We start from the raw sequence: 22,340 nt of genomic DNA, 5'->3' as shown, positions 1-22,340 counted from the left end.
GAAGATTATGAGTAGCTGGAAAAGCAGAGAGATGAAGCCATCATCTCTAGCCATCATCTATCCCAAGGAACTGGCATGTGAGAGGAGAAAGGTATTTTTAATCAGACTCTGTAAAACTCCCAATTTGTTTGGTTGTTGCTAAAACTTTTAATTCAAGCTTCTGGCAAAAAGCCAGAAGCAAAAAAAAAASGCTCGATGTTAATCATTCATCATCCTGCTGCTTCGAATRGGAACTGAGGGGGACTTCCATTCTTCTTACCTTGTCCTCCAACACTCRTATGTATAAAAGCAAGACAAGACTTTGGTACTCTGAAAGTTTTAAAGGCAAAAAGGAAAAAAGTAGAAGAAAACATTAAACCAAACCTTGCACCTTTCGTATCTTCAGTAGATTAGAAAAAATTAACATGTTTACTTGCCTTTGCAGATCAGCTTTAAATTGTACTGTGTTCATATCTGCTGTACATTTTATCAGACTCTAGGCAACATTCTCTAAGAAAAAAAAAGGAAAGTCACCTTAAGAATCGGCAGAATTAATTACTTTTGGGGAAAATTTCAGACACTCTTAGCTATGTTTTTGTTTGGTGGGTTTTGTATTGAAAGTTCCTAAGTTAGTTGTTAACATAAACTGAGCCCATTAGTTATTTACATGGTAACATGAGGACACTTCCTGTCCTTAAGTGTTTGGTGTTTTGCAGTAATGGAGAGCTGTGGTAAGTCAGACCATACTTCGACATTCAATTCTCATTTCATCCAGCAACTTGTTTATGCTGCTCTAAAGCTGCTCCATTTTTCTTTCAGTAAAGATAGGCTTTTAAAATATAGTTTTAGCACAAATGTGATATTTAGACATTTCAGTGAATTTAAGGTGGTCCCTGTCAATTTGGTAACAACTACATTCTGGGCTACCAGCCAGCTTGGCCTTTGTCTTAGCATTTATTTAGGCTAGAGTATGATATGTAAACAGAAAAAAGACTCTGTAAGCAAAAAGCACRTTTAAGCCATCTGAATAATTCTATATTTAAGACTTCCAAATGAAAAAGTTGTATTGAGCCTGCAAAGTCAAGCACCTAGAAATTAGGAAATTCCAGATCATGTGCAGCATTAGTTTGATCCCAAATGTACCCAGTCAGTCCTCCAAACAGGATATTCTTCTGAGAAGAAAAAAATTTTGCATAAAATCACATAGATAAAGATTGAATTGTAGCAAATTCACAAATAGGTAGAATTAATTTTACTTGGGCCATTATGTAGCTAGAATTTCCTCATCTTGCTTCAATTTGAAGTTTAAAAAAATGTTCATAATTGGTTTTAGTTACGTAATTTTCCACAGAGTTCTTAMAATGGAAAGAAAAATGTTTTGTTATTGCATGATGGGGTGGTTGTTGTGTTACTGAACCCACATCACTTGTGCAAAGACTTCATCTGAGCTGAGAGCAAAAGAAAATAATCATGGGAAAGCCAAATGCCAACCAGTGGCTCACAAAATAAATCCACACGCTGGACAGGATGCCCAAATTTCTGCTCACGCCTTTCCCAACTGTCAAAGGAATTTCATTTTCTGGGGAAGAGGGATTCTATTGACTGCTTGTGTCTGATAAGGGGGTAGCAGGACTGGATTAAAGCATCATTTGCCATCACCTGAATAAATAGAGAAAAATGAATCATTAGCAAATCAAGTGTTTGTCAGGCACTTAAATTCATAAATTAATGACAAAATTAGAGCTATTAATGGACTAACTAAAGGAAAWTTCCCCTTTTCTCTATTGTTTCTGTGTGTTTGGTATGYTTTTCCTTGTTTCCTRCAATTTTACTCACAGTAGGTTGAATTGAAACGGTTATTCTTTTAGAAATAGGGCACAGAAATGCTACACCTTTGTTAAACTGAATCACATTTTAAAGTGACAAACTAAATAAGTGCAAGATATCTGTATGCTGCAAAAGTTGAATTTTAGAAATTCTTCCTTAACTTTTGTAATATGCTACTCTTACATCATCTCGGTAGTATTGTATGGTTATTAGGATGGGCTGGTCYCCTGGCAGCCTGTGATTTCAGTGGAGGGATGGTGATGATTTGTGTCAGCAGTGAGACCTGGCATAGTCTGACTTCTGGAACTCCTTGCTTCTGTGTTTATGAAGATGATTTTTCTCACATTCATTCTAAAATATTGATTCTATGATTTCTAGAGGGTTTGTATGGAACACTTTAGGAATGARACTCTGGAATGTTTTGGGGGAAAGGGGGTTAAAGAGAGTGTGTAATAAAAATATATACCAGATTTGTCACTATATTGTGGCAGAAGAACCGGTACTGTGGTATGTGGCAGTTGATCACATACCTTGATCAAAATAAAAGAAATAGAAATGAAAAGGAAAAAAAAAAAAGAAAAGTACATTGCCAATGGCATCTCCAGCACTATGGAATACCTTTTAGGTTGGACTGGTCTTTTGTAATGTGTCTCCCCACTCCTATCCAGTGGGAGATTTGYTACCCAGCAGATACCAAAGTAGTTACAATCCTACATAAGTATATTATCTGGCTTTTTCAAATATGTCAAGRCTTGACACTGCAGTTTTTCAAGTCTCTTGCTCTTTTCCTGTGCTCTGTAGGGAGTTTTCATTCTTTAGATTGGTTTAGCTTGTGATTTTAATGAGTTCAAATATTTTCCCCACATACTTTAGCTGAGCAATTTCAGATTAATATAAACATATCATACTGCTACACTAATTAGTGTGTATTTCAAGTGTCTGATTGACAAGGCATATCTCRTCTGGTCATGAAGCAGTATTGTGGAAGCAATTGCTGGTCTTTCATTTTTCTTTTGACAAAAAGGAAAAACTGAGAACGTTCCTATAGCACCACTACAATCTTTCATGCCATATGTTTTGTTCGGTTTTACATTCAGGTATTCCAACCTCTTTTATAAAGATTTAATGGGGCTCATAATATTTTTTTCCAGAATGATTTCTTTCTGTTTTTTCTGTTTGCCATTATCTGACTGTAACTATAAATTTCTCCTTCCTTAATGGCAACTATTCTTTGGAGGATTTTTTTCTGTAAAATTTAGCTGCAAATAACTTTTAATTAAAATGGTCACTACTCTCTATTGATTTTTTCAATCACACCTGAGTTTTTCCTTAATAGTAGTGAAGCTTGGTGTTTTTTACCTTGGTGTAGGACTGGAGACGACCTATTCTCAGGGCTTATGATGGACTTTAGGCATGTGGTGTAAAACTGATGAATTAATAGAAGTGGGTATTTAAAGTAACAGAAAGAAAGTTCAGATAGTTTATTATTTGTGTCACTGAGAAAATTCAAGATACGAAAGGTAGGAGACAGAAAAGGAAAAAATTCATAGATAGGAGGTTATATAAGGAAAARTCTTTGGAATGAAGTGGAAAACTAAAAAAATGCAGAGAAATGGGGCAGTGAATATCTAAAGGCCACAGAAGTGGGATAAAGAGAGGAATTTACAGCTAAGTAGAAGGGGTAATCAAAAATCCCACCAAAAAAAGACATCTTCTGCATTGCTACATCTCAGAGTATTGAAACCTGAATTTCTGGTTACTGATACAAATAAATATCTTCCAGTTTTAGTGAGGTGTGACACATGAAAAGTTCTTTGAATTCTTGAGTGCAGATGCTCTAAGAATCATTAGTTAGAAGATATAATGCTAGCAATTGAAGAAAATAGAAGTTTTGTATTTCCCCTAGAGAACTCTAGTCAATACCTTGAAGTTGTTATAGATGTACTTCACTCAGCAAATACCACTGGATTCGCTGTTATGATAGCTGTGTTGAATTTGATGGCCTATGTTGAGCAAGACAGCCTGTGACATAGTTCCAATCTAAGTGACATTCTTCTGCTGTGCATTGGACAAGCCAATGTCAAACTCAGCTTCCATGTTTGCATGCATATTTTAGAAACTTGCAATGTTACCATCTTTAGTGGCTTTATAATAATCATTTTTCTGAATGTTACAGCTCTGAGACTGTATCTGCTTCAGGGGTATCACGCTTCTGTGGTTGTCTTAGCTGTGAAAAGAAAAACATCTTGGGTATGTTCTTAAGACTTGCTGAACAGCAGGCAAATTGAAAGTATGAACATTAATTTTTAAATAAAATTATTTAAAAGTCAGTGCTGGTGATGAGAAAGAACAGCTTGGGCCCATTTTGAGATTTTGAATGCTTTCCATGGGTACTCTGCCTGTACAAGTGGATTTTTAATTCCAAGTTACTTAATGTTCAATGAGGAGTGACCAAGTTCTGTACTTGAATTTCAGGAGACAGATCAAAGAGCAGTGCATTTTCTTGAAGTCTCATTGCTTTAATACTTTTTGATGATTGTAAATGTTTTAACATATCCATGTTTTTTGGAGCTGGCAGTACTGCACATTTCATTACTGACTTCAGCTGTTTACTTCACCTGATACTCCCAATGAGATGTGCTGTTAAAGTGATATCAGTGAACCTTTTATGCCTATATTTTTAATCCTTGATTTCTTAATGTTATGTTACTGTGTTTGTGTTGTATATTAGACTGTATTTTTAGAACTCTTCTGCACTTTGCAATGTGCAGAATAGAATATTTCTRTTTTGCAGGACAGGTAACAATTGTTTCATGTTATATATAATCTACAAATAACACTTTTATTTTCAAGCATAAAAATAGTTGGAAAGAGAAAGAGCAGAGGCAGAAATTATAGAAATGGAGGAGCTACTGATAAGATAGACTTGATCAGAGAGCCCGACAGGGAGAGATTGTACTGGAAGGAAGATGCCACACTCAGCAGTTATAGAAATCACTGATGGAAAGCTTGACAGGCAGCAGTGGRGAGCAAACTGAAATGTGGTCTGTAGCAAACCTTCATTGCTGGCCTGCAAACAGGCATTTCTGGGCAGGGTTAGCCCAGAAAGAGTGGGGATGCCCAGGTGTGAGCAGCTCCTGATGTTATTTGAATACAGGAAGGGTGGAGTAGTTCTCAAGGACAAAAAGACCTCAGAGATGTATGACAAGCTCAAGGGAAGGTGCTTGCAGCATTAAGGTTTGAGAAGAGCTTTACATTCTAACAGCAAATACAAACCACATAGGAAGGTCCTTATCTCTGTTACGGGCTGAGAATTGCTTGTAGAGCACGCTGAGGAGGCAGCATCTGGGGGATTTACAAAAGCCAAAAAATCTAAAGGTGTAGTCAGTATCCTTATTCTCAAGAATAAGAATTTGTCCAATGCTGTAACCAGTACCGATAARTAGGGTTGTGTTTTTTGTTAATATACCTTTCCAGCTCAGAAAAACAGATATTTATGGGACAATAAATTAATTCCTGGTCAAAATTATCTTTTTYCTAAAGAGAAATTGTGATTTTCTAGATGCTGAGATTTACTTCACAGCAGGTTATTATGTCCCAGACATGGTCAAAAAAAAAAAAGAAAAAATGTTAAGATTTTCTTTTAAAAACACATACATACTTTTTTGTGGGGTTTTTTTTGGTTTTTTTTTTTTCCTTAGGTGATATATGCTTCACTTGTCAGCACATTTCTACTTTACTTAGTGTAAATGAAGTTTCTTCAGGGTGGCTTCTTCCATGCAATGACAAAACTTTAGTTTTATAGGTAAAACTTTTCYAGCAGTTTTCCCAAAGTTTGGCAATTCCATTACAGTCCCTTCAGCACCAGGACTCCTACTTGATCTTAGGAAAACATCTCACACAAGCAGGTCTCCCACAAGGGTGGTCTCGCTGGCTGCTGCCCTCATCTTGAAAATTCTGTAACCTTCAGGGGTGGGTGAAGCATGACCCCAGCTGAATGCCCAGTACTCCAAAAGAGACAGTTCATGTAGGACAGAAATGTAAACTTTTGATATACAGCACCTCACTTCACTCTTCTGTCTCTTAGGCTGATGTGCTTTAAGGAGTATCCCATCAGGTTTTAGTTAGGCTCACTGGATTGTCATCTGCTATTTGGTATTTTTCCTCATCTGCTGTGCTCCCATGACTGTRTGTGGAAATGTTGGTACATTCTCTCCGTATTCTTCATCTTCTGTTTCACATTATGTCAGTCTGGATGTACGTGACAGAACATTTGCTTTTCCCTGGCAGCTGCTAAAGTTTTCCTTGATGAGCCCAAGATCAAATGCTTGTATTTGTTCAGGAAGTGTAATCTTTAATTTTCAAAGAGTGAGTTACTAATTAACTGCTGAATGGGGAAAAAACACAAACCAAGGCATGGCTATCTCCTTGCCAGACTCTTTGAGTGCTCTGATTCAGGGCTTCCTGAGTAGCTTCCCAGTGTGACTTCTTCTTGCTGAAGATGCATAATAGGATTTTTCAGTGCTCTGTGTATGCATGTTTGTTTGCACAGTGATGTCAGCAGGGTATGAAATGCTACTGTTGCAGWCTCTGCCCATCTTACATGCTTGGCATGTAACTAATGACAAAGATCGTGGRTGTTTTTGGGACTCTCTTCCTCTGCTGAAAAAAGAGAAAAAAAGGTGGAATACCCTCATGACTGATATTGGTGAGGTTTCACGAGAGTGAAACAATCCTGTGAGGTTCACAGGATTGAAGAATGATTGATGTGGGAAGGGACCTCTGGAAGCCACCTGATCCAAGCCCCTGCTCAAGCAAGGCCATCTAGCACAGGCTGCCCAGGCCTGTGTCCAGGCAGCTTTTGAGTATCTTCAAGGTGAGACACTCTACCTTGGTTGTTCTTTCCCATTTACTTCATCTCCAGTCCTGGCTGCTTCCTGAACTGCTGAGCTACATGTGAACTCAAGCTTTTATCCAGCTCACTGAGTTGAGCTGGCCCACTGGRGCTCAGATGAATGCCAGTGCTGAACCAAGGGAGATACCAGGACTGCCCACCCAAGAGGAGAGGAGAGGGACCCATCCTTTTCCACAGCAGCAAGCTATTGGCTCAGCTTACCCACCTTGTGAAATGTTATTTAAGRGGGATGAGGCAAAAAATTACTGTCCAGAGAAGTGATTTCCTTGTAGAAATGTTAGTCTTCTTTAGTACCCTTTAAGCTGTTCACTGTGCAGTAGCATGACCTGGTACAAAGAGAAGGGAGGAAGAGCAGGGGTGTAGCAGCCCTGACCTGCAGAAGTTTRGCTGTTTTGGAACTTCACCCTTAGTATTTATTTGCATTAAAATACCTTAGCACGCTTTCTGTGCAGTGTAACATGTGGAAATGGAAAGAAAAGCATTAACAACATACAGTGAGCCAACCTTCCACGGAGCACAGGCCAGCTGCTCGCTATCCTAAGTTTGCAATCTGTTTCTGGTTTGGTTGTTTTGCTGTTGCTTTAGGCTCAGCTGGACAATGGTGGAATGTAAAATCTCGAATTTTCTTGCTGCTGTGGCTTTTAGGAAAGGGAAAAAGCTGAAAAGGGAAAGGTGTTGGAAGAGTCTGGAAAAGCTAAAAATGTCAGTTTACTGCCTTGTCACGCTTCAGCAGGAGATTCAGCCCACTTGTATTATCAAAAAATCTAACAGATTTTTCCCTGTCAGGGGAAAACATGGGGAAGACAACAGAGGTAGGTTCTTCTCCTACTCAACAGCTAAAAATGGATAGACATACACCTACTAGACAAAAGTTGGACACAGAAATAGAAGCAAAAATCAAGTGGAAGGAGACCCACCCCCAAGGAGCTTGTCTTGCAGTTGTGATTGACAAGGATCTAGATTTTTCATCTTAAGCTCYGACAGGCAGCATTTAAATTTCAACAGCTTTGTCCATTTTAATTTCTAGGACTGGTAAAACATTTAAAGTTATGAATTAAAATTAACACTCAGTCAAAGCCCAGCTGCCTGTTTTGTAGGCACCTCTATTTTCGACAAAGAAAGCCATTAGTAATATATACACTCAACTTTGTTGCCCACCCTGTGTTTTCCAGAGTTGTTCTGTGGCATTTTCTACACACTACTCAAAGTAATTCTATGTCTGTTTGTTGATTTGTGTTTAATGACTTGTCTTTCAGTGAAGTTGCTTAACACCCTAATTATATAATTGGCATTTCCAAATACATTTCCTTAACCATTCAGCAAGACAAAATAATGATTTGCACATGTGGCATCTGAAGAACTGTGCTTTTGCCAAAATWCTGTTTGCCACCTAATCTTTCCACTTCTCTTGAAATAATATCACACGGCTGGCATTATGCATGCACAATCTAGCACAAATGAAATTTTGTAGGTTTTGGTTTGCACAATCCTCATACAACACCTTGATCTACACAGTACAAGTACAAATTAAATCTGACATCCTACACCCCTTCATTTCAAGGTTTCATTTCAAGAAGCCAGGATCTCGTAATAAATGCTCTGACAATAGACTTAATGGGGAATAAGTGAAGTCAGGAATTATAAGTAATTAGTAACAGGTAATTTTGTAAGTGTGAGCAAGAAAGTTGTGGAGCTATGTTGTGGAGCACCATGATTAAACTCAGTTTTTAGACAWCCATGCTTTCTTGCATGGATGTTGTTTTAATTACCCCATCAGGAAAGAGCTGRAGACTTACCCTGGCTTGGTGACTAATGGTTTATCTGAGAAAATAATTTCACTTTCCTTTTTTACATGCTTGTCATTGATGCCCTGATGTAAAGTGTCAGACATCTCYAGGGAAAAAGGTGTTTATACCCTTTCCTATAGCTCATTAAACATTAAATCCAAGTCCCTCTCTCTCTGCTTCCAAACTCACTACACAGTTTTTTTGTAGTCGCACTGGGTTTCCAAGATCATTGAGYCAGAACATCCCACTGTTTGAGACAGGAAGGAGTCACCAACCAGCCTTCTCTTCAAAGCTTCCAATGTGTAACACCCTTACAGGAGTTCCTGTAAACCCAGAAGCCGTGTATGTGCTTGCGGCCTCCATTTCGTAGCCCTTCCAGAGAGTCTTTGTTCCAACACTAATGCTTCATTCCAGCAAGATCCTTCACAGATGATAAATGTAAGACTGCTTCCAAGTAATTCWTTCTCTCAAGGATCCAGGACTTGAGATAATAAACACGAGAATGGAGGTATCAAGCAAAACCAAAGCAGTGAACTCTTAAGTTTAAATTTTATCAATATTTCTTCATATTCATTCTTTCTCTTTCCCATCATTAGAGAGACTGTGAGACCTAGTTTTCCACAGATCCTTACGGCTGTACAAATAATTGATTTTACAGTCCAAAATCTCCTCTCTCATCCTTTATCCCCTCAAAAAAACACCAGTTCAGATTGGTCCAAAATAAAGAAAAAAATGCTTCCAGCCAAAAAAAATAATTAATTTTGTACTTGGGCATTTGTAGTAAAACTAAGAAAATGGCTGAGATTTACAAAACGGGTGGGAAAGATGATGAACTATTTTACCAATAAGCTCAGGGGTTCACACACTCACGCAAGATGCTGAAGATGTAAGTTTTATTCTGTGCTGGTCCCCACAGGACCATGAACCCTCTTTAGGAACCCTTCTTAAGCTACAGAGAAGCACAGCTGGGTAGTCCCAGGAGYACAAAGTGGTAACCACAGAGCAGTCCTGGTTTTTGACTCAGTGAACAGTTCGCTCAATAGAGCTGCATGARCAGGAAAGTGTAAAATTTGGTGTAATTCTCATTTGGTATTAACCCCTTTGTTCTGAATCATGAAAAGAAGAATTCCTATCCTTCTGGGAGTTAAAGAGGCTTAAGCTATGATTTTCACAGTCCAGTATTGACCATCAAGTGAATCTTCCCCATTGGTTTTCACCACAAGTGGAYAAAGCTAAACAAACTATAACAGATAACTTCTAAATTTCTAAAGGATTCTAGTTGAAAATGCAGAATATCCACCCTGACTSTGGGAGCAGACTTGGCCAAAGCAAAACTGCTCTTTCTAATGTGTACCTGTTTCCTGTAGGAATAGGCTTACTTTGCTCTCCAGCCAGCCCCASCCCTGCCTGGGGCAGGAATCCAGCTGGTGGCGGCATTGTTCAAACCTCCCAGCCATGGGCTCCTCRTGGTTGGAAGTTGCCACATGAACCCAGAGCTGAGACTGGCAGGTCAGGCTACAAAGGCAATTTAAGGTAGTAAGATGTTCAGATGGAGTCGCTGTGTTCTCCAGCAGTACTGGAAAGTCCTCTTCATCCTCCCTTGCGTATTTCTTCTAAGCATAACCTGCAGACAAAACGAGACCTTTCTTTTCTCAGCATTCAGCTCTTCAGCTGTCTGTGAAAGAGCTTTACATTTGTTTTAAGATATTTAAAATTTGATTGCATGGCATGGATTCATAAGGGACATCTTGGCAGCTGCTTTTTCTGAATCTCTTTTWTTGGCTGTAGGTAAAGCAAGACAAGTGCCAAAGCCTCAAGTCCCTTATGCTGATAGCAGTGGAGATCTGAGCAGTCCCTGTACCCAGTGTGCCTCAGCCACTTAGATAAAAATAACACCTTTTGCTGATACTGGTTACAAGGCTTATCCCAGTAATGGAAAGATTTTGGGTGGTTTGTGAGAGCATAAACTCCTGTTTAGATACTTCTTCAAAACACTGGGCTGTTCAGCAAGTCAGTCTTATTTCAGACTGCCTTCTAAATATTTCCTATTTCAATGTTGTTTTGAATGATTGGGGTAGTTTTTTCTAGCACAGCATGCTGTATGAAATTATGAATTGAGGAGATTTTTATATTGTCATGTTTGATTCAATACTCCATTGTCATTTATGTGAAGTGGTACAATAATACAGTGTCAGTCATTYAGTGCAGAGTTGGGCATACATGAAGCTTTGTGCCTGTGAGTGGAGCTTCCCAGGGTGCCTCAGTTCATCAGTGCAGATGATACTGCAGAACCTGGGACTTGATTTCGGAATGTRACACAAAACAGGATCATTCTTTCAAATTGAATAAAAAGTAAATGCTACATGAATAGACTTTTTTTTTTTTGTCATCATGTGTCTGTCCATGCTTGTGAGGAAAATAATAGGTAAAGGAATGTTTGCTATAATTTCATAAACTGCAAAATAGTTACGCAAGAAGATGTGGGTTTGAGAGGGAGTTAAGGAAATTAAAAGGAGGCATCAAACATTGGCTTGATCTAGAAGTGCTTAAAACCCTATTTTGCCCTTACAGAACAAAAATACTAGCAAAGAAGTCTGACATGCTGGCAAAGACACAATTTAGACATGTCAAACTAGTTTAAGATAATTTGARAGTTTCTTGGCCCTCATTTAAATAAACTAGATCTTGAGTTTTTTGGAACTCTCCTGATAAGTAACACTTAAAACCCTTTTGATCAAATACCCTTTCTCAGGCAATTACATGTTCTTAATTTAGAGGCCAGTTCAAAAGATTGCTTGTTACCTTCATTTAGCAAAGGTTCAAGTGCTGCAGTTTTCTGATCTTTTTTAAAAAGGCAAACAAGGAGAGTTTACACAATAAAAGTTCTTTTTTTATTCCCAAATTAATTATTTTGAAATATCTCACAGATTACATCAGTTTCTTCCTTGCATTCATTTTGCAAGATGGCGAGTATTGTATATTGTTAGTGATGCATTAAATTAGTTGTTTACATTATAAAATCTAAACATATTAGAATCTTTTGTGTTTGTCTTCAAAGATTCCTATTCTAATAAAGCTTTCTGAAACAAGTAAGGTTGTCTTTTTTGTTTAGTTTATGCATCAGTGGAGAACCTAAAGATTTGTAGCCTGTAGCCATCCCCGTCTGTGTTTAGTAGGGTGTAAGGAAATTGTGTTTTAGACAATATATATTTTATTTTCATATAAAAGGGAAAGTTATACTTTTAAATAAATCTTTTTGCATTTGGAAAGTGTAACACCTGAGATGAATGTAAATGGAAAGAGTCAAATTTCGTACTCTTCTCACAAAGACTCTGCTTTGCTGCAGCTTTTAATCGAATAAAAGAAGAATGTATGATGTCCAAAAAAATAAAGATTTTGCTCACTTTATTGGGTTGATGTGTTTCTGAGGGTTAAATGATACAAGACCAACATTCAGCAAAGAGTAGTATTTGGGATTTTAAAGAAACTTTACTATTTGGACTCTTGGATTTGTTCTATAACAATGGTTTTAACAGAGTTGTAATGAAATATGGAAAATAAAAACAAAAACTGATAGCTTTAATATGGCTGGAGCTGCTTGGTGAAAGTAACTTTCACTTTTGAGGGAAGTTAATGACTGAAGTTTTAGAAGCAAAGCAGCTCCTCAAAGAGTCAGTTGAGCAGCGTGGCAGTGAATGTCCACACTTACCCCTCAACACACTCCTTTTAGGCACAATGTGTCTTAATTCTTCATCTTGAGAAACGACTGCTTTCACATATATATACACTTAGATATATACACTTTTTAGGTCATGCTGGTCATGCTGCCTCTGCCCCATGAWTCTGTGTTTTAGTATGTTTAGACATACATCTTCCTATCCTAACAGTGTTGGCAAGTCACGAGTAAACAACAGGATTTTATTTACCTATCAAAACCCAAAATAACTTGCATTAAGTCAATGACCAAGTAGGATGTTGCAGTTATACTTTATATCAACTGAAAGGAAGAGTAGCAAGCTAAGTGTTAACTTCAGAAGCAGATTATTTTCTGTGTACAAGATATGCCTTTTAGAATAACATGCCAAGAGGGCTTCAAATCTCAATAGCCTCCAGAACATACAGCAATATAACAAGCGTTGGGTTATAGTAAAACTTGGGAAATGTGACAAAATAAGCAGTGGAGTGAAGAGAACAGTACTGAAACCAGTTGAAAAAACAGGAAGGATAGAACTTGATAAAATTATGGAATATCTTAAGGAACATCTAGTTTCTGATCATGACAGCGAGAAAAGTGATAAGGAATAAACTGCTATTTTTCAATAAGCTTTCAACTTTAGACAAAAAAGGTAAGTGATTAAAAGGTACCAGAGACTTTTGATTAAATTTAAAAAGTGTAGCTTTTTWAAGTGATGGGTAAGATTAAAAGAAAAGAATATATTATTTGCTTGAAAGATTTTTTTTTAAATGAAAGAAAGCATGAGAAGATATGAAACAGTCTGATGCAAAAGCCTGCCAGAAGTTGTTTCAAAGGTTATCACTTGCTGAGGTGTTTAGGCAATATATGTTCCCTCTGCAGCCTAAGGACAGTGCCATGTCCATGTGGTAGCACTCATAATATCTGAACAGTTTTAGTAAAGTTAGAGGTTAATCATGAGGCTTTAAAAATAATACAGACTGTGATCYAAAGTCTGAAGCACAAATCAAGGCCTTGTGAGAAAATTTAAAGGCTGCATTGCAAAGATACCCTCTAMTTCTGGACTTCTGATTTGAGATCCTTTATGCTACAGTATCCATAAACAAAGAGCACCCAGAGCTTTTGAACACTAGTTCATTAAGAAATTCTGGTGAAATGTCCTGATCCTGTAAACATTTCMATACTCGTGGAGGTCTGCATATGAGTTGTCCCATTAGATTACCAGATGATTGGTCTGAGCAAGGTAGAGAGTCAAAAATGCAAGTTCAACTGGTGTGAATGGAGGTTGATCTATTAAACACAGTTACATCATCTGGGTTTAGATCCCATCTTTGTTTTGGYTGGGCTCCTGTCTAAGTGCACAAGAGTGAACCACCACATCTCTGAACAGAGKCATGTTAAGAACTGATGTTCCTATAGTTATTATTTTGAAGCAAATGGTACATGAAAGGTGCAGTTTCCAGCTAGCTCATATTTTTATAGTAGAATGAGTAATTTGTATTTGGAACTCCCTTTTGCTCTGTTTTCTTTTACAAGAAAATGTAGYTGGCACTTGCATGCCCATTGACTCCAGCTAGACAAAGTGACTGAAGGGGAAAATTTTGTTCATACTGACAGAAAAAGAGGTAGTGGGAAGCACAGAACAGTAAAGGCTCATGGTTGCAATCACAGGAATTCATGTCTCTTTCCTGAGAACTGATATGTGGCTGCGTTGTATCTTGAAGAGCAGTGTCTCTTTTTGAGTGATGCCTCTTACTTGCCTCCTAGACCTCCCTCCTAAAACCTTGTTCCAGATCACAAATCTTTCACAACRGAGAGAGCAGCAGCCCAGAGTTTCAAAGACTGGTTTGATCAGGAGAGCAGTTTTGAGGGGATGGTCTTTATCAGACAGAACAAGATTCTGGGTTGTATGTTATGAACTCCTGAATTTGCAATCATGTTCTCCATTTCAAGTAGAAATTGGAAGGTAAACAAGCCAAGTTGCCAGCTAAGAGTGGTATTAGCAGATGACATGGTTTTGTTTCTGTTCTGTAAAGAAGTCAGAATGCCTTTTCAGGTTGTGAATTGGACAGTAACTGGTATAGTGCATTGGCTCTGGAAACTTGCTAAAGACAGTGTTTCAGAGCATGCAGCTGCAGTTTCCATTCCACTCTTTATCTGGCAGAAGAATGAAAAATCTCAGTATCACTCTTATTCTTCTCTGCTTCTCGGAGAAGTTGTGCACCGTTCATCTAATCTCATCTTCCTCTACCTTTTACAAGATCTTGGTTTTGTCTSTGATACTGTTGAGACATCTCCCTCCAAACCTCTCATCGTAGGTATTGCAGGTCCACTCTCAGGTCACCCACACCTTGCCTCATAAGCAGAATAACTTAAGCTTCTTTAGTCCTGAAATACAGGGAAGATTTTACATCCTCRCCATATTCTTTTTCTGTTTTAGAAAACATCTAATCTGTCACTAACCTTTTAAACTTTGGAGCTTAGATCTAAGTGTGGTCAAGTTCTATCAATGCTGTCTCTACTGGTAATGACACTTCCCTGTTTCCTGATATTATTGCAATCATGTGCCTACATGTTTGCTATGGAAGCCTTTGCATTACTTCTGATATAATTTTTTGATGTTGTCCTTTTTCTGGAATTAATTATCTGCATCTGAATGAGATGGAACTTAGACCGCTGTGGTTTACACATTGAAAGTTCCGTTCCCCAGTGCTTGCATGTCAAGGTTAGGGGTTCACTCCCTTTTTATCAGTTCTTACTCTTTGCTTGGGAGAAAGCAGAAAATGCAGCAAGAATGCCTTATCTGTGTTGGAAGTAGGTCTTTATATATGAAAAACAAGAATAATTTTCCCCTAAATTTGATTATTTCATGAATTCCATTCCTTAAGTACTCAAAGTAAAGTTCAAAATGTTAATATGGTGGTATGATTAGGATGCTTTTGATGGATGTAGTTTGTATGAGGCTGGGCTCCCATTCAGAATCAATCCATCAGTGCCCAGCAAGTTTTCTAGTAAATGTCATTAAAGGTTGCATTTACAAAGAATCTATTTGTGTTCTCTAAATAATCATCTGGCATACTCTCTGCATAATATCCTTATGTAGCGTCAAAAATTATGAGCAAATAACTCTTAAAAAATGCAGATTTTCCTACAAATGCACAGGAAGCAGCATACATCTGAACAGTGATTTTGAAACCAATTGATTAATTCAGTCCTKTGTCAAAATACTTATACAGTGTTGAATAAAATCACAATTATGATTAGGAACAGAGTTCTTGCAAATTGCCCCAGAGATAAAAAAAAAAAGAATACACTGACATGCTGTCTGTCTACATAGGAAGTAATGTATATATTTTATATTCATTCTTATAGAAATTACAAAAATGTCTATGTCATCACAAAGCACTTGTGTGTGTAGTTAAAATGAATTTACAAGAGTAACTTGTGTGTAAAGTCACTCACTTACATAGCATTTTCAAGACCTGGCCCAGACTATAAGTATCTATCAACATGCTTAAAATACCTTGTCACTGTGGTGTATCCAGTATGAAGTATACATCAGATACACAATCAAATGATATTTCACTTTTGAACTACATTTTAAATATTTTCMTTTGCTATAAATTTCTTAAGTACAATGTTTTTTCTGCTGAAATCTGAGAAGATCTCTTTAATTGTGTAGTGTTGTGTTTCAGTAATTCAAGTCATAGTGCAGGTGGTATATGCMGTTTACTGATGTTAGAGATAGTATTTAAGCAACTCCATGCTCAGAGGTAGTATATCAAAAGTTTTTAAATTGAGGGTGACAGAAASTAGTGCTGCACTTTCATGTTATCCAACAATGTGGAAGAATTTTGACATACAGCTGGAATGATCAAACTACASCAGTTTTACTGTCTAACTTCATTTAACATGCATTTCAAAGATATTTTGAAATTATTAAGCTGTATACAGTTTCACAGKTGGAGAGTTTACCTTCCTTATGGAACATTTTAATAGAATCTGATACAAGGGAGCTTATGATCTCTAAACATTACACAAAGCTGATATATTTTTTGGTAAATCTTCTTTTATGTTTAATTTTCAAGTCATGTAGAAGCTGTAGATTCTACAGGAGCTGTTACTATAAAAGTGAAGCATGCTGCTACTAACCAGCCCACATTATTTTACAGGCACACTTCTTCCATTGATACAGGAAGAGACTGGCCTAGAAATATAGAAAATTGCTTTAGCTCATCAGCATTTTTGTGCATATAATAGGTAAAATTGGAAAACAAAAGCAGCAGTAGGAGGCCCATAGTAGTTTGGTGGTACATTAGAAATTATCTGATTTGTKCAAGCTTAAGATGAGCTGTAGAATATTTACTGGTTTGTTGTTTCTTGGTAGAAAATCCAAGAAAATTTTCTTTAAGGTTTTTTTCTGTTTTGTTTAATACTGATGTGATTTAAAGAGCATAGGGGCAAACATAGATATAAAGACTTCTGATTTGGATAAAAACTGTATGAACTTTAAAATTTTCTGTGATTACTTGCGTTTGTTCAGGATTCTGATATCTGGGACCTGTAGGACTTGATTTACTTCTGTAAAGAATCATGTTTGAAAGTTAGCTACATTAAAATTATCTACTTGAAAACAGCTTACTGGGTTTTTAATTAAAACTTTTATTTTTTTTTTTTTTGTTTAATTATTATGAAGCATTTCCCCCTGATTTTAGCTAGCACAAGGTATTTTATATCAGTGCTGCCTTTTTCTGTCTGAGTAGTGAGTGCATGATTGCGTAGGGATTCACGAAGGGTACCTCGACATTAGAGCCCTTCATAATTCTCTGACAGAGCAGCGAGTGATGCTTTGCTGTTTGCCATGCTTATCTGCAGCAATAACAAAGGATTAAAYGCTTCCTCGCTCCTGTGCTCCAGTTCTGGTTCTTTCCCTGCTGGCTCACGCAGGCGAGAGAGACATGTTTATACCAAATCCAAAGCTCAGGAGAGGCTGGAGGAGGGAGCTGCTCAGGAAGGAGCCAATGTATGTCTCATGTAAGGAAAAGCAGCGTCCTGTGCAAGAGCCGGTTCTGTTGAACAGAAGCCTATGGGGGAAGGATTATGACGTGTGATTGAGACACCTGTTGAGAAAATAGGCAACTATTGACAGGTCTGATTCATGACTGAGTGACTGCTCTGCTAGTCTTCACATGATCCCCACCGAGAGCGAGCCTCGACCTCCTGCTAAACAAGGGCTGTTTGAAGTTTCTTTTTAACATTTCCAAGACGTTAATTCAGCAGGACATCTCCACTGGGGTTCTCGATGTCACCAAATCAGCAGCTGTTGAAATCCATTCACTTCAGCATGAAATGTTTGCWTAAGTTTTTTTCTTTTTTTCTTTTATTTGTGACAACAGCAAAGTAAATAAAACCCTAAAAATCCTGCACCGCTCAACTTGTAGATGTGTGAGAACAGCTTCTGGTCACAATTGTAGCTGCTAAGGCAAAATATTTATTTGTAGGGAACAATGACAATCAGAGTAGTTTATTATGATACAGAAAAAATACTGATTTTAATAGACATTTCTGTGACATTTTTCTAGTGTAAACATTCAGTTAATTTTTGTGCCAGCTGTCGAACTTGTGTGAAAAGTGTTTTGAAATGGAATCGTCTTTGTTTTTAAATTCAAAAAAATCTTTAAAGTCTAAAAGCAAATGTTTCCTATTCTTTCCAGTCAGTAAATGAAATGCTGTTCCTCATGTAGGAAAACATTTCTATCTGACTCACATTTCCCTGAGAAAACAGCTTGTATCATAGAATTAGTTTAGTTTGAAGGGGAAACAGAACAAGGCAAGACATGTAAACATATTACAAAGCTTACTTTGATATTGAAATGCTTTTTTTTTTTTTTTTTTTCATTTCCTGGCCATCTGAAAACAGGTGTGGTGAATGTAGTCAATTGTAAATAGAAACTCTGTATTTTCAGTTAGCTTCATTGTTAAACCCAAGAACTGCTGACCACATATGAAGACTCCCCGTTTGAGCCATCCTTCCWCTGTTTATTAAATCTGTTAAGACTTAAGTGTATTTTTACAAGTTCATTAATGTATTCCATTCTCTCTGATGTATTTTTTCCCACTATTATCAGATTTCATTATATGGGAGGAATTATCAGATCAACCCATTATACAGCCGAGCAGCRTTAAGTCTGATTGGAATTTGGGCTTCCCTCCGTTTACAGGGGGAATATTGTGTAAATCAGACTCTCGGGTTTCAGTGGGAGGCACAGGGCTGCACAGCATCCATTTGTCAAGTTGATTGCACCTCAGCGAGGCTGCATTAGCTTGTCTTTGAACAGAAGTGAAATCCTATGCGAAGCTCCCCTTTCTGTCATTTACACTAACATCCATCCTCTTAAACCAAGGCCTCAGAGAAAAAACAAAGTGATGGCACAATATAATCAGTCACTCAGGTTGTCTGTCATCTGTTTTCTTAAGGAAATGACTTTTAAGTTAGTGGAGCAGAAAATTGAAGAAAATTAGCAGAAGGTTGTTGTAGAAGSAGGAGGAATTTTTAAAAATTACAGATGTACAGAGAGAAGCTCTAGTGCATAAAGCCAAGAGAAATGCAATTGATTCTGGTTTTTGGTTTAGTGTTATTATAATGCCAGCATACCTAATACACAATAATTCAACTTTTAATGAGACTTTATTCATAAACTTGAATTGGGTTGTAAACGCACAATAAAAAGCTGGTATGCACATTTTCAGCTTTTATATCAGCGACTGTGTTTTATGATGCTGAATACTCCAGTAATTCGCACTCTTTTCCATGTGTCAGGAAAGCTGCCTACATATCTCAGAAATGTTAAGCTGGAAAGGCTGTTGTAAACAGCTCTGGGAAGAGGCTTGGAAGTTTATTGAAAGTCAGAGAACTGACTTTTTACCTGATAAAAATGGCAGTAGTAAATAACATTAATTACTCAAACCAATTATCAACCAGTGCAGTTGCGACTGTTGCTGGAGGGTTAGTGGTATAAATGAAGAAAAAGTAAAAATGCACATTTTGCAAAAGGTAAAAAGYACCACATTTTAATATACTTCTTCTSCTTCCATCTTCCTAAACTCTTCTGTCCACTTTGGAGGTAAGTTTTTCATTAGGGATACATTGGATTCACTTCAATCACTAAGAGAATCAGTTTTGTCATGTGTATCTTAAAGGGAACATTTTTCAGCGTGGTGTTTTTTAAAGGAGGATTTTGTATGGCTATTTTAAGKAAGAGCAAAATAACACTTTCCTAGTCTAAAATAAAAACAGTGAGTTCTTGCAACAAACTGGTGTGAATTTTGAATTTATTATTTTGAAATAGATACGCCTTCTAACAGCTTATCATGTAGTAAGTGACTAGCATCTGTCAAATGTACTTCTTTCTTTCTTTTCTCCCTTTTTTCATTCTGCCCAAGGGAAAATTGCATGTGGTCTTTATTTGTTTATATGATGAAAATATACTAGTATAAATCTTACAGTGCAGTGATGGAAATATTACTGATGTTGAGTGAGAAACCTCTTTTCTAATATTTCTTTTTCCCCATTTTTTTCTGCTAGGGATAGAGGCACAAAACCTCACAAAACAAATCAGGTTRTTAAATTGCTCCATCTTAACATTCCTTGGAAATGTAGAAAAAGGTTACCGTTTTCAATACTATGCATAGCATATTCCAATGACTTTCATGAATAACTGTAGATTGCAGCTAGTTTRATTTTTCAGTCACTAAGTATTAGATTTTTCATATGTCCTTGAAGAAACCTTAAATTGGCTTGACAATCTTAAATATGCTTAAATTTGAATAGTTTTACTCAAAACCAGTCAGACATATAAGCAGTATGTCTGCAGTATCAGACATAAATGAATCCATTTTTCTCTTCAAAAATAAATCTTAAAATATTTCAGAAGAAAAATATTTTTAAACAGAGCATGTGAAATTCTATAAAAAGTTACAGATACAGAAATATCAAATGCCCTGCTTACGCAACTCATATTTCATTAAGATATGTATTACTTGAGGATGTGATATGAAGATGATAATGGCCACATTTTGCACTATTTTTCCCTTTTATAACCTAATGTTAACATTTAGGAATTCAGGAACTTGAGAGCCCTAGAGATCAATCTTGATYAGTTTATTTTTCTTTGTTACGATTTGGATAGCCTGGTAATGCTTTTGTTTGAAAGAGTATTCTTTACTTCCTCTTGTGGGGCATGAAATATTGTTACACTGAGCTCTTCCTCTGAAATAGTGAAAAACAATTTAGGTAACTGAATCTTTGATGAGGAGACCTGAGATTGAAAGTTCTGGCATTTAATTGCCCTTTTACTCATAATTCTTCTATGTTTAACCTCAAAGGTGATTAAAAAACTTACATCTTAATTGCATAGCCTCATTCAATCATTAGTACTTTGCCTTGTGGCAATTTATTACAACTTTATTTCCCTGAACCATCAATGAAGATGATGCTGAATTTTATATTAGCCAAATGTCCTTTTGAGATTAATGTGGTAATATAGATTTTATGCAGGCCTTTTCCGCTTTAATATTTGTGTTATTAGATTGGGGTTATAGGTATAGCACAACTGCTTGGGCAGTTTAGAGAATGCTGCGTGTACTTCCTCAAGAACTGATGCTGGAGTTTTATTTGAAAATGTGCATCTGCAAGAGGAAATGATAGCAGGGCATTCTCTGATGTGCTTCTCTATAGCTATTTTTACAGCTTACTCACACAAGGTTTTCCCCTTTCAGGATAATAGTTGGGCTCCTGTTGTGAGGAAAGCATGGGATCAGCTGGGTGAGGAGGTGGGGATGTGGGTGCTGTGTCGCAAATGCCATTGTTTATGTTGGGCAAGTCACTGTAAATAGCACTTGTCTTTCACAGTGGTCTTTTGCAGGTTCCTACATTTTTATATTTTTTAAGGGTTTCAGTTGCCAGTGCTATGAAATACCAAAAACCCCTTGTGTCAGTGCAGGATCCAGGTAGAACATGGGCATGTTTCCTGTTATGTTCTTTAATTCATTTGGATGGATATTTAAATATGACAGATAGAAAGCATTGAGACGCTTATGCTGGTCTACATAACTGCCATAATTTAAAAATTCACAGCTTTTCCATAGCGTTCTCAGATTAGAACTGGCATCTATGGGCATCCACTTTAGAAGCATTTCTGCTTGCTCAAGGCTCAGGGGCATTTCAGTGGATGAGGATGGTTTGATGAATGCTTCAAGCGAGGTGTGCTGACATTGGTGCCAAAAGCACTGTCCTGCCTTTCCCCCACTCCTGCCTCCTCATTCCTGACCCTGTGCCACGCTGTCCTTTGAGCCATCACAGCTGTTTATCCTGCAGGCAGTGYGGGAGGGGAGGCTGGGGGAGGACAGGGCTGCTGCCTTCACTCACAGCTCTGGTACAACCAGCAGAAGGGTCGGTATGGCTGCAGACTCTGGAGACAGATGAGGGGGGTGTGTAAGCAAACCAGAACTGTCTCCACAGCTTGCCAAAAATGCAAACTTGTAAAATACCATGGAACTTGGTGAATGTTACATCCTTCCTCTAAGGAACAGGTAAGTTTGTACTAGCAGCAGCTCAAACAGAGGCAGCCTCTACCCTAAACTAGCACATTTCATCTGAAACAATGGCATAAGTGAGGACACTCAGGCACTTGAACTAAGTGGAAGAAGAGTATGACTGGATATTAATCTCAGTGGAAATTGGATATATCTGGAAGAGTGGGGCAAAAGAAAAAAAAAGCAGGAGAAAAAACATACCAGAAGACTCAAAGGAGGAAGAGAAAGTAAAAATAAGAAACAATTAGATAATCACTGTGATGGTTCTACAAAGGTCTGAGTGTTGGCTGAGAAGGCTTCATGAAAGGAAGGAAAGGATTTTTCTGTTGTTGTTGTATATCTCCTGCATTGAAGGAAACAGGAGTGAAATTGGGGGTGGGTGATTTTGGAGGTGTTTTTTTAACTAGATTTGCCTAAAAGATGCTTGACTTCATAATTTTCTCCTCCTAATAGAAACAGCCCCCAGGGCCTCAAACTTTGGCTAATCATTTAGGTCAAAAGGGTAATAATAATGTAGAAGACCATGAATTAGAAGTGTACCCTG

The 22,340-nt window shown here is 37.4% G+C and overlaps 1 protein-coding gene across 6 annotated transcripts in view; it reads left to right on the top strand.

Moving 5' to 3' along the window:
* STAU2 (staufen double-stranded RNA binding protein 2) overlaps nt 1-22,340 on the top strand; it is a 170,721-nt gene that overhangs the window by 110,850 nt on the left and 37,531 nt on the right. The window lies entirely within an intron of this gene.

The sequence above is a fragment of the Malurus melanocephalus genome, unplaced genomic scaffold (assembly GCF_030028575.1).
Source record: "Malurus melanocephalus ecotype Western Australia unplaced genomic scaffold, MMel_1.1 scaffold_32, whole genome shotgun sequence".
Taxonomy (NCBI): domain Eukaryota; kingdom Metazoa; phylum Chordata; class Aves; order Passeriformes; family Maluridae; genus Malurus; species Malurus melanocephalus.
The sequence above is the reverse complement of the archived record's forward strand: the minus strand, read 5'-3'. Positions and strand labels throughout refer to the sequence as shown.